Raw genomic sequence first — 13481 nt, forward strand, 5'->3', positions numbered from 1 at the left:
CTAAAGAAACCGCTATCATTACAAATCCACTATTTCAGTTTGTATTATCAACAGACGGTGATGATTGATGTCAGTAATGGTATAGCAAAAAGGCTGTGATAATTATTATACAACTTAAGCCTCAAGTATTTTCCAATTTCTTCAATATTTTTCAGGAAAAGGCCAAAGTAGCTGTGAGGAAAAAAAACCCTTGGGACCTTGAACACCACCTGCACTTTAGTAACTCTCTCTGCACTTACATAAAAGTGACACAGGCACTTAGTTGACCTCATTAAAGACATTTTAAAGTGCGTAATTAGTCAACAGTTAAAGTCAGTAATCGCCTAGTGATTAAGATAAAAGCAGGGGTAGGAAAACAAACTTGAAATGGGCTGGTACCATTCACATCACAGTGGGATTCTAGGGGTCATGTGCTAAGTCCTGTTAAGAGCCGCAGAGGGCAAACGCTGAACACGCAGCACTTTTGTGTGAGTGTTTAGAACACCGGCCGGTTTTAAGCACACAAACATGAAAAATATCAATTTCACATTTGGTTTAACGCTTTCACACTTTGTGTCACTGACACCCAGAGAGAAGGGCTGTGGAAGACAAAACACAGCTCCTGGATAAGGATCATGTTAATGCCTATCAATTAGGATCAAAAGGGGATTAAGCGGCATGGTTGCAGCAGTGGGATGGGGGCCCATGCAAAGTCACTGAATACTACAGGTCACACCCCCGACTTCATTAGGCCTGACCTTTCCACACCATTGTGTGACAGGAAAGAGACCCTGCAGTCTGAATTTCCTCTCTACCCATCTGAGATGACTTATGGAGAGTCAAGTATGAGGCAAGCAGAGAAGCTGTTAGAGATCAGTGAAATATGAAATATTCACTTTCAAAATCCAGGGAGACTTATTAGGTTACTGCAACTTGGTGCAGGTGAGTATTTACTCATCAAACACCCACGACTGCTGCACAAGGATCTTTTTTTTCTACCTTCAGGAGAGGTGAGATTTGCTAATTAGTCATGGCGCAGCCTCCCTTCGCTCTGCTGTACCGCAGGGTGGAGAGGATCTAACGCTGCCTCGCCATCTTCATTCACTAAAGGTCAAATGGCAAATTGAAAGCAGGTACTCCAGGTGTGTTTAAGTAAGCCCCAATTAGGGAAAAATGCAAACACACCCTAAAGTCTCACATATCCCACTTCAGGAAAGCTCCTGAATGTGGGGGATTTGAGTTTAATTTGTCAGTTTTTGACATACAGCTGGGTAGAGACCAGAATGACAGGATTACACAGAATTAGTTTGTATGACTCAGGATTTTTATACCTTACAATTGGGCACGGCTAAATACTGAGCCATCACTGTTCACACACACACACACACAACACAGAATCCAAGGCTGCAGTTCTGCACGTGCTGCTGCTAAACTGGGTTGTTGCATAATTAAACATGGGTGCTGCAATAGTATCTTCACTCTGTGGGTTCAAGTATATTCTGATACAACATTATATGTTACCAGCTTGATCAATAGAAAGGAATCAGCAGATATTGGCAAATCGCAATTACATTCTGTTCTTTGTAATATGTGAATAGAGGAGTAACTTATGTGGAGTGGAGTGTGTGTTAATGAAGAGTCGCCACTAAATCCTCAACAAAAATATGAGCTAACACAAATATTGATCATTTATCTTTACCGTTTTTGCTCCCTTATTCTGTGATATACTGCATTTATCAGAGTTTATCAATATAAAATCAAGAGGGTTGCTATAGTGATGTTCAGTCTTTTGTAACAAAGTCGTGCTGTGTCGATCCCGTCTGCTAGGCTGCTGCTTTTGTGTAAAAGTTAATAAAATGAGAAAATCTTCAAATAATCTACTTCAAAATGGAGTTGGGAGTTTTTCCTTGTCTTCCTACAGTAGAGAGCTTTGGGCCGGGTCGGTGCCCCTGGTTGTGTGGGCCCGTTTAGCCCTTTGAGACATTGTATGCAATACTGAGCCACACACATGAACTTGGATCTGTTATCATACATGATTCTAATATAAAATATCTCCATCCAAAGCCTTCTGTGTCAAACTACTCTAGTTTTTATTAACAATTCATCAAACCAGCACTGCGCTCACTTGCCTGAGCTAAAATAGTGGCGGAAGTTAGAGGGTTAAAAAAAGAGTAAAAAGTTCAACTCGGGCCAAACTTTCCTGGCAGAAAGTGAGCGACTCGCTCAGGCTCAGGTTTGGTTTGGTTTAAGCAGGCGTGCGGCGCTGCACTGCAGTCAAACAGTGGTCACCCGGGCCTACAGCCCCCTTTGTAGCGCTTATGAGGGTGTTATAGATGAGCACACCCCATTTAAAAGGCAGTGGTTGACGGATTTGCAGTCAAATGAAAAAACAGGGGGGAATCGCTGTAGCTGTCAACGCAACGCAGCTGAGTGGGAACGGACATGCTGCGTGTGCATCTTACCGGCTGGATCAGAAACAGCACAGGCAAACAACAACGTTCAGGCTGAAAGCAGGTTATTTACTTACCTTTCATGGAGCGCAAAATAATGATGTCGCAACAGTGGCGTGCTTGACATTTACACTATAGACGCGGCACAATTTCAAGACGCCGCCGCCGTCTGTCTAATGAGGATGTACGCAATGTTCATTTTGATGTTGACACTGAGGTTGCTGGCTGCCCCTGGAACTCCAAATCCCTGCTAAGTGCTAAATCTGCAGTTAAGTGGTGTGGTGGATAAACACAAAGGTCTGCTATCTCCGGGCGCTGAGAGCTTCCTCGCCACTCATCCAGTATCTATTTCATATCTCTGAAATCCTCTCTCTGCTATAGACGAGATAGTTTGCTGCAACAAAAATCCAATCGATAAACAACTCACTGGTGTCGTCATGACAGAGGCGTCCAGATGTGTACAATTACAGTAAACGTAACATTGGGAAAGGTATAAGTGAAAGTTGTAGTGCAGTGATGAGAGCATACTTTGTACTTGTCCCATCTGCAAAGGTCAACAAGTTTACATGCGGGGGGGGAACTCACAAAACTGGAGTGCAGGCGACCTGACGTTAATCTACAGGTTTGGCAAATCCGACCACATGCATGAACCCAGAGTGTCTTTTCTCTCTCTGTTTTGGGAGGAGAGAGAGTAGTGGCCCGGCTTAATATCTTACTGACAGCCACTGTTGTGTTTATGGCATCAGGACACAGTCTGGCTTTCTTATGAGCTTCCAGCAGTGGACAAAAACCAGTATTAAAGGGTTAAAGGTCAGTTAAAGCTTTCGCTGGTATGTAGGCAAAGTTTGCAGTTAAGCATCACAATGTACAGTACTCTGAGCTGAGGCTTGCAATGGGCTGAATCAAAATTCAACTTCATTATAAAGATGTATAAGTCACTTTTCTTACTGTATTTTCCCTTTAATGTTATATATTTTTAAATGCAACATTTTATCGCTATGAAAATTTGATTTCTCAATAAGTACAAAATTCGTAAAAAAAAATAAAAAAAATTACTACACCTCTGATGTTAAGTAAGCAAGTTGATTAAATAAAGGGTTAATTCAGCTTAACAATCAAGTCAAAGTCATTTGGAAGCTTGTGGAGGAGGAAAGTGTCGAGTAGTTTCTAAAATGTAAACCTTAAGGAACAAACTTAGCGTCATTACTATCCCACATAATTCAGCTTCATAAGCCAAGTGTTATATTTCCAAATTCAATTCCTTATTATGAGCACACAAAACAGAATATCTATCCAATTAAAACCTTGGTGTATTTTTATTTCACACTTAACTTTATTGTCAGGGTGAAACACAAAAGAAGTAATATTTTTGTGTTTGATAATATTCACGATCTGTGATCCTATCTTTATTTTATTTAATAAGCACATCGGTACTACTTGTTTATTTAACATTTAACAATGTTTTCATAAGAATTACAATTACAATGAATAATTCTTATATTCGCATAATACAAAGTGTAATTTATAACATATGATACGTTTCATTGTATTTTAATTTTTTTTCAAATTTTTTCTTAGGCTCCTATTTCTATTCAACTTCTAGTTAAGGTGAATCCTACGATCCAAAACACAACCACAACAGCACAAACACTCGATAACGCACAACATTCATAGCTGTGCATTTGACTGTATTTCAGATTGTAATGTTCATATGAACTAAATGTTGCATTAAGCGCATCATTTACTTTGTTATGTGTGATTGAATTGTTACTGATTTTTTTTTTATTTAATGACGTACATTTTACATAAATCATAAAAAATATTTCCTCCGAAATATTTGTAATATAATTTTAAAATATCAAAAAATACGAAACATCGTAAAATCTGAAGCACCGTGTAAGAAATGAATCGCAAAGAAAATTATTAAAATCGCAATCTCACAAAAAAGCAGCATGTTACCCGTTCAATATAATCTTAATAAATATTGCGCCGTAAACTTCATTTCCTCCACTAGCTTCTCTCGACCTTCCTCACAGGCGCTGTGCTGAGGATTCAGATTTTGCTTTCTACGAGCTACATTACAGGTTTTCGTCTTCCTGGCTGAAACCTAAAATGGACGCTGCTGGGTTTTGTGTTAGCAAAGGCTACAAGCAGCTAAGGGTCACAGCTGTGCAGTTGTGATCTTGCGAGCGAGCCGGAAAATGGGTCCACGCTTTGGCAGGCCGCCAGGAGACCCCTTAAAATCCAGAGCGGGCCTTGATTAAAAATATGGCAGCGCAGCGTCGAAGGAAGCTGCGTCACACGGAGGCTGCCACTTTAAACAACAGACAAGAGCAGGTGCTGCTGGTTTACAGAGAAATGCTTTGAAACGCGCTCATATTTATCCTGTATGTGCACAGAAATAACCAGCAAATCTTTTCATTAGAGCTCCAGCGGCATTAGAGCCAAGATGAAAGCCTGTTTTCTCCAGACATCATTATGATGCTAGACCTCGTGACTGCACTCTGGCTGGAGACAACCAGCCAATAGAATTACAGCATCAATATTCGGAGCCCTTCTTGCATCAGCATTTTCTCGCCAAGCCTCTAGTGAAAGTTATCCATATCCATGATTATCTTATGAAGAGATCAAAAATCACTCATAATAAAGAACGACTGCCAAAGTGTGAATGATGCACCATTTCTCAGCATCATATCATCCAGAATTAGCGCTAGGAGCCGGAGCTCATTCTCTGTAAACACTGGCCTGTGCAGCCGACTCATCTTTCCCCCAGGCAACAACACTCACTTAACTGCAGTTAGCCTTAAAGCATTCCTAAAATTGCTTTTCTCAACTTGAAGCGTGCCCATATGCGCTTTAACGAAACAGGTTAACACAGATCTTACCATTCGGGGCGGACACACTCCCAACGCCAAAGATGTGACGACGACGCCAAGGCCTGCAAGGAACCACGGATGTCCTGTGAAAGACGAGGACAGGCAGAGTTGAACCAACATGCAGCTTTGTCATCGTAAACAGACCTGATCTTGTCATAAACACATAGACGTAGACATCGAAGTACAGATTTCATATCGTTCTGTAATAAAGTACATATTCTGCTTTAAAATACTGGGCTTCCTGCTGACATTTGCATAGTAAATAAAGTGCTGCAATAAATAAAATATTGCAAAGGTCCCGAGTACTGTCGTCAAGTACTTTCTACTCTGTAAAAATGTCTACAATGCAGTAAGTGCTGCAATGTGGCTCAAGTGAATTCTGAGTAGAAGAAGAAATAAGTATTGCATCAGCGTTACTTATTTCCAAACACTTCAAAAACACAGCAAAAAACAAGCAATCACAACCAAAAAGTCAACCGACACAATAAATACACACCTGAACGCTCTTATCATGCACAATCATTTCCATTTTTTACTTTCACATTCCAATAATATACAAAATTGTCTGTTTTGCAGTACGATCGTAAAATAAGTAAATAAGAGACATTTACGACGCTGAAACTGTCCTTCCTGCATCGTTCTCACCTTTCTCCTATCTATACCATTCATTTTTTAATCACACCCTGTCTCGTGTTTGCAGGCCTACAAAGACAAAAGAATTTGCGTGTTTAAGTGGGCGTCTACCACCACCCAGTGAAAACATAATCAACCAGCACTCAGAAACCATTAAGGAATATGACAGGACGGGGCTAAAGGAGCTGTCTGACAGGAGACAAGTATGCACTAAGTCGGTGATAATGAAGTGATCTGTCCAGGCTGGTCACTGATAGGACAAACAGATAAACATCACAGACTCACTGACTGAAAGTAACTGCACTGAAGCTCGCAGCGGTTTTAAGACCAAACAATATGGCCTCTGCCCTCTGTGGGAAGGATTAAGCAGCTGTTTGACAGGTTTACACACACCTTATTTATAAGTGTGATATTTTACAGAGAAACCTTGGGGGGAAATCAATAAATAGGCAAAGTTTCGCTGATTCACCCAACGCTGGGACTGGCAGGTTGCTGTGTGTGATACGATCCCGTTCGGTAAAAACAGAGATTTCGTCTGCTATCATCTCGTACTACACTTTATATTGGAAATAAGGGTATTACACTAAGATTCAGTGACTTTACAACAGCCAGACAGCTAGAATAAATGGTATTAATACTCATCTGTGTCAGATTACTTTCTCCTCCTAAATGATGAGTAATAGAACACAATGAATTTATGGTATTTAGGCGAGGGATCGGCTTATATTCAGAGACTTTCTGTTGTGCGTAATCCACCGAATCTGATCGTTAAGATAAATTATATAATAGACGATGAACTATTACACAATAATGTTATAATAATTTTCAACCGCAAATAAACATTGTGGTATTAATGGACATTAAAATATATTCGTGTGGGTACTGTGGTCATCAGCATGTGCTTTTCACAGTGTCTCCAAGAATTAATTTACGGTCTAATCTTGGATGTGGACAAACCTAAATCTGGTTTACGTCCGGGTCGGTTCAAGCGTAACAATAAAAACTGTGAAATAGTTTGAAAACAGAAGTCGCTGCTTGCATTTTATACCACGAGGTGACATTTTGGTTGTTCATGGCACAGTCAGATACAGTGGAGGGCTTTGGCAGCAATGATCAGACAAAATGGCTGAAAAAGTATCACCAAATAACAGCCGCCGCTCCTGAGAAACAACTATGGACAACAGTTCCAAAGAAGCCGAGAATTACATCAAATATCCAAACTACTAAAATGAGAAGCCGTGACAAGAAAACGTGGATCATCTATTCGACGTAAAAGCACAAATTAACAAGAAAAGAAGAAGAAGAACATGTTTAGAGTTAGCATTTACCCTTCTGTGTGCTACAACATGAGGCTGGGCAGCTATGATCTGTTCCATTTCAGTACAATGTATCACCATCCTTCCCTTTTTTTTTCCTCCTCCATTCCATTAATCCCATAACAATAAGTCATGGGTAACAACAACAATGCTACCAGCAGACATCTTGCCCCAAAAGAGCAGACAGACACAGGGAGGAGGGAGGAAGGCGTCCCAGCTTAGTCATATGACTGCACTGTCTGCAGTGACAGAGCAGAGGCGTCTAGACTGGATGAGTCTGAGGCAGCAGCAGGTCGGGCTGACACACGCAGGTGCACTTCCAAGTTGCTTACGAAGGCAAAATCATAAAAGGTATCCACCTCATCCAACTGTGTGGGCAAACTCCTGCTCACCAAGATACAACACACCTCAGCCAAATTATAGGGCATCGTATGGAAACAAAGTCATTCTCAATTTTCCGTTTGATGACACAGTGCATCTGTGGTAGCTATAGATGTGAAATGGAGCAATCGCAGTGGTCCATAAGAGGGAAATGAAGGTAAATAACAAAAATGAAGTTCTTGGGACACATGATCTGATCTACTCCATAGCCTTTATGCAGCAGACATCACCCTGTGTCTGCAGTCAGAAAGGACCACAAACCCCAGACAGCATTGTTCGGTAAAACCCCTCCATTGGATCCGCACATCCCCACTTTCGTTGAGTTTTAACACGTTTTTAACTTTGCTGTTGTGTTCAAGGCCCGTGTAGCCGTTAACAAACATTGTTTGATGCATTTGGGTGCTCATTGGGAGGTGGTATAAACCATATTCAAGGTAAAGTGGCACAGAGGAGGAAACTACCAAAACAAAGGAGGTGCAGACTATTAGACAACTGCTTTTGTTCCTTAATGTAGAGAAATTCGTAGGATTGCTTCAAGCATTGTCTCTTTCATGATGACGAAAATATCAGTGCAGGTTAGGTTGGGGTGTTTTCACATTAATTTACCATTTATGACTGTGGATGTCATTTTCTCCGACCGAAGAGGTGAAAAGGTCGCGTTGTACATCACAACTGGTAAACTAGTGTAGCATCAAGTATCCAGAGTGTATGACTTGTAAATACAACTTTACCTTAACTAACTTTGCCAACTCAGTCAAATTTGGTATTTCCCCAACTCAAACGCAGCGTAAGTCACAAATGTAGACAGAAACCAACCTTTCTAAGATGGTCGTTGTCCTGCAGCAGTGCCTTCTGGGTGCTGGGTCCTCCTACAGAGCCTAAATAAGAAAAGAAACAGCAAAAATACGTCCAATTAATTAACAAAATTTGATTCATACAGAGTCAGACCTCACCAAGTTATGGTTAGTGTTGTATATCACAACATACAAGTCACAATGCTACCAAATGAAAAGTGGTGACGCAGTTTCCCCCCCTCAGCTTTGTTACGAGCAGCTTTGCGTGGAATTAATAAACGACGTCACGTCAGCAAAGGTGCGTCACCTGCGCAGCCTCCTGAACTATGCGAATGGGGTCAAGTCTACAAAACACAATAATAGCTAACGTATGCTACTCAACACGGTATAATAACACACTACACGCTTTATTTTAGCAACAAAATACATATAACGCCGCACACGGGTTGTTATAGTAGAATATGGTAAATTTTTAACAGTTTTAACCCAAAACACAGCGGTATTGTGGAGTAATAAATACCTTAGCTGGCAGTCGTGTAGTACTGCAGTATCCGCTGTATTTGTCCCTTCTTGCACTCTGGCGCCTGTCTCACCTACCTGTCCGTAAAGAAGTGAGTGCTGACAGACTGTAGGACGAGGAAGAAACTTTCATGGCGTTTATCTTATATCAAAATATAGGCTGAGCTCGGTGAGTCATTGGCGAGGGCGTCTGAGGAGGACGCGGTGTGGGGGATAAATCCGCCACTTCTACCCGCGGCTTCCCTTGTGGACGCAAGGAGAGATTAAAAAACTCCATCTAGAATTTTATCAATTTCAGACAGACTCCAGACAGTCGCCGAGCGGTTACGTGCCTGCTCGTCCTGCGCGTGCACGGCGAATGGCGCGGGAAGCGGTGAGAACCGTGTCCCCACGCGATTGACAGCTCTGGCGGCCAATAGGAGAGCGAGGATGAGTCTGGTATCCAATCAGAAACAGTCGATAAGTTGTCGGCCCGCCCCCCTCGTCCTCAGTCTGTTGACAGCTCTCTGAATAAAACAACAGTCTGAGTCAAGCAGCTCTTTGCACTCACAGATGTGGGTCACTGACTGCAGCCTATTCACTCTGCCAGAGATGCACAGTGTTAGAGGGATTAAATCGAATATCATGATCTCTGATTTATTCGACTCATTTGGACACTTGAGAGCTGCAAAACTAGCCTATATTACATTGTTTGAGCCAGAATCTTTACCCGCACTAACCAAAGATATACACATATGGAAACAGTTTCAAATCTTAGATTGTTGTACAGCGACAGCTTTAAATATTTGACTGTACGGGTTGTGCTGGCCTGTGTTTATTGAAATTATGTTGCCTTATAATATAGAAATGAGGTCAGTGTTGATGATTTATGTTGTATAAATCCATAAGTCATTGCATGTGGTATTGAGCTATACTACTACATTTGATTTGATTTCTTTACATTTGTCCCTAACATGCTTTGCCAAATGAGGACAACAGTGGAAATACTAAATAGTACAAATACAAAACCTAAAGATACACCCTCCCAACTCTCTGACACATTCATTAAGAACTGCTGGGCACTAATCATTTGCTTTTGACTGACTGCTGAAGCATGCAAAATACATAGTGGAGACTCATTGTGGGGGTCTAAGAATAATTATGTCAATGCGGAGAATATGAACAGTAGAGATATGTAAGGGTTAATGGTATAATGAATGCAAAATTATCAGCATCAATAACCTGCTTACACACCATACATGCAGCCTTGAAAAGTAATGAGTCAGGTCACCTTTTGACCTCATTTAATTTCACTTACCAGTATAATGCAATAATACAGTCACATAAAAACTAATACAGTATTGACCATTGAAATATATTTGAATCAAACTCCAGTCTCTCCTGTGGGACTGAGGCAAACATCTCCAAATCTGCCACAAACCTTGCAGCTGGGGTATATAAAGCTAAGGTCACGGATGAGAACATGGTTACAGATTCCCTAAACTGTCCTCATTGAAAAACCCCAGACGAAACAGCATATTTTGAGGATCCCAGACAGTGCTAGTCTGCACCTAAACATAATACATGTTGAATGAATTATTGAATATTTCATTTTACAGACAAACCTACTTTCACTTCACGGCTCCAGTATCACTTTCTCAGGACAGTTACTGATCCTTCTTGAAGCAGAAACTGATTGTTTCCTACAAAACAACTACCAATTTGCCATCTAAATTCTGTCTACACAAGGCATACAGACAAGTTTGTTGTAAAGGGTCTCTTGTCCTTTAACTGGAAGAAAAAAACAAGTCTTGTCTCCTTCAGCTTTGCACCCTTTAATTTGCATTGTTATGGAAAACTGCTGGATTTGGAATAGGGCACACAATCATTGAGGTCACCATAATATAATGTGACAGCTTCCCTTTTCACTTCTGTTTGGAAGTAAAATCAAAATTCTTGGGAAAGTGAATCCATGAGCATAGAAATATCCAGTACAGAATTGACAATAGCCGTTCATAGCCAATATTATTAAAGGTATACAGATATGTATGGATTATATAGGAATTATACAGTTTGTGCATGTCACAAATTGCAACATAACAAATGACTGTGTATGTTTGTGTTTGTTTTTAATGAAATATCACAATTCAGAGATGTTATTAGACTATCTTGGAGAAAAAGTATTGAGTATAAAATACAGCAAATATTTCCAAAAGATTCTATAACATTCATTTATTTACATTTTTTATGACAACTTACAATATTTGAAAGGCTATAAGGATACAGAGCACTAATTTTTTCAAACCCCTAAAGATTTATAATTCCCATCAATAGTTTATACAGATTGTGTAGGAAGAAGCAAATGCATTACATAAAACTGAAATATTCATTAGATTTACAGTATGGGTTGGATTTCAAAGATGATGCATATGTAATTTGTTGCCGGCTATTCCATGTTGGACTAACAACAGTGAATGCAGTTTTCAATTACGTATGCAAAAACAACATAGCAGCATCTGGCATACAAGTGTCTGCTTAAAATGTAAATGGTCTAAATGTGAATACATTGTATTTCATATCGCTTCTTTAGAGCAAGAGCAGGGAAACATTTGCCAACTCGACATCTTGTCCGTACAATTCCCACAGTCCATTAGAATTCACAGACTGTCTTTCACTAGGAAAGTCCCTTTACGCTTTCTCAAATTAAAAATCTCACGGCTGATCCCCTCCATCGCTCTGGCTTTCAGATATTGACCTTGTGGTGCTACAAAATAGCTTCTTCCTCACTGCGGGACCCCATAATGAGCCAGTACAATGAGGCTTCAGTTCACTGCCCACCTCTCTTTGGTGTCTCTCGGGGTCTTTGTTGACGTTTGTCAGCCCAAGAGGAATTTGGGGGTTAGAATTCTGCTGTAGTCTGGCTGTAGAGTCAGACAACAACTTTGACTCTCAGACTTAAGCACAAAGGTGGAAAAATTTTGGTCAGAGATAAAAAGGCACTGACCTTACAGGGACGAAAATCAAAGGAGTGACTTGAATACAGATCAACCATCCAAAGTAACCAGGATTTCAAGAGGCAAGGATTTATACAAATGGAAACTTGGCTAGAGCACCAACATTTTAAAGCAAGAGTGATCACATTTTGAAGCTTTAACTTAAATCTAGGATCGGATAGATCTAACAATTCATTGCACTGTTAACCCAGTGCCTGCCACAGATCTTAAAGAAGCACGAAAGTGAAACACTTTAACAACACTACAGTATAGGCCATTGTTGTAGTTCACCCTAATGACCTGTAACCACCTGATCAACCATTCAGAAACTTCACTGTCAGCTTAGCAGTTCTCAAAGCTCAAAAAGTTCACAAAGTTAAATGGAATTGTCTCAGAAGAATCACACCACAAGCTGGGGATCATGCTGCCCACTTTATATGCCTTCATATAATTTAATATTACTGCAAGCTTAGTTGTGAGATGAATTACTGAACCATGATGAGACAAATTCCCTCTTGTCATCTCTGTTTAAACCCTGGTGTAAGCCGTGATCATTTCATAGCTCCCTCCAAATACACAAAGGGAGGGGGTCTATAAATCTCACCATCCAGCCTCCACAGGGAACCCCAACTCGTGCTAATCAACCTACAGTATGCAACGGCATATGGTGGTGATTAGCTTCATTTGCTTAGATTTTAGAAAGTTGAACCATCTTGAACAGAATCAACCAATATCAGTTAGGAAATGTTGATAATGTAAAACATTTGTTATTCTGATGTGACAAAGTTATGGCATGCATCATCAAATGTTTAATTTGAATCTCTGTTAGTCCTCTAAGAGCAATTACAGTTCACATTACATTCTCTTTGGTCATGGTCATGGTCATCTATGTTACAATAATGGCATATTGGTCTGCAAATGGTCTGCTAGGGCTGCAGCCAATTTGTTACTCTCATTCATTAATCATCTCATTAATTAAACATCTGTACTAATGTACAGAATCCAAAATAATGACAGTTGTTGTTACATCTAAATAACAGTTAGGAGACAGATTTGATTTCGAGTCATATGAAATAGTTAAAACAGCAAATTGTTACGCTGAACAAGAAGATTAAACAACTGTTAAAATGGCATGTAAACACTTTCAATGGTGAGTCAGGCAGACTGTGTTTGTGCTGCTTCAAATGTTGCTTACAACAGCGTCAGATTGTAAAGCTACTTAACTAACAAAGTTTCAGGGATGTCATCCAAACTAACAGTTACAACAATGATGTCATACATGTACTGTACAGTACAACAGTACATCTAGTTAATTGTTTGGCTCCTGTTGAATGTAGTAGAGTGACATAATCATAGTGGCGGTAAGCAATTGGTTTTTTAAGTGTAGTAAGATTTGTACTGACAAAATTACCCTTACATACATTATAATAAAGACAAACTAATGTATTTATTAATTGCACTGGTAAAGGATCCAACACAGCATCTCACAGGACAAACAGAATTTGAGCGGGGCCTACAGTTTCTAATGTAAAGCTTTACAGGATTAAGTGGTCACAAAAAG

General features: G+C 40.1%; 1 long non-coding RNA gene across 3 annotated transcripts in view; it reads right to left on the reverse strand.

Annotated features, from left to right (window-relative positions):
- LOC143009075 (uncharacterized) overlaps positions 1-9299 on the reverse strand; it is a 33137-nt gene extending 23838 nt beyond the window's left edge. For all 3 annotated transcript variants that reach the window (XR_012964659.1, XR_012964658.1, XR_012964657.1), the window contains exons 1-3: positions 8950-9299; positions 8452-8513; positions 5315-5388 (exon numbers count right to left, since the gene is read on the reverse strand). This is a non-coding gene — a long non-coding RNA (uncharacterized LOC143009075). The remainder of the gene's footprint in view (positions 1-5314; positions 5389-8451; positions 8514-8949) is intronic.
- Between the last annotated feature and the right edge of the window lie 4182 nt (positions 9300-13481).

Source organism: Genypterus blacodes, unplaced genomic scaffold (genome assembly GCF_046128005.1).
Source record: "Genypterus blacodes isolate CSIRO-AG114 ecotype Tasmania unplaced genomic scaffold, CSIRO-AGI_Gbla_v1 ptg000110l_1, whole genome shotgun sequence".
NCBI lineage: Eukaryota > Metazoa > Chordata > Actinopteri > Ophidiiformes > Ophidiidae > Genypterus > Genypterus blacodes.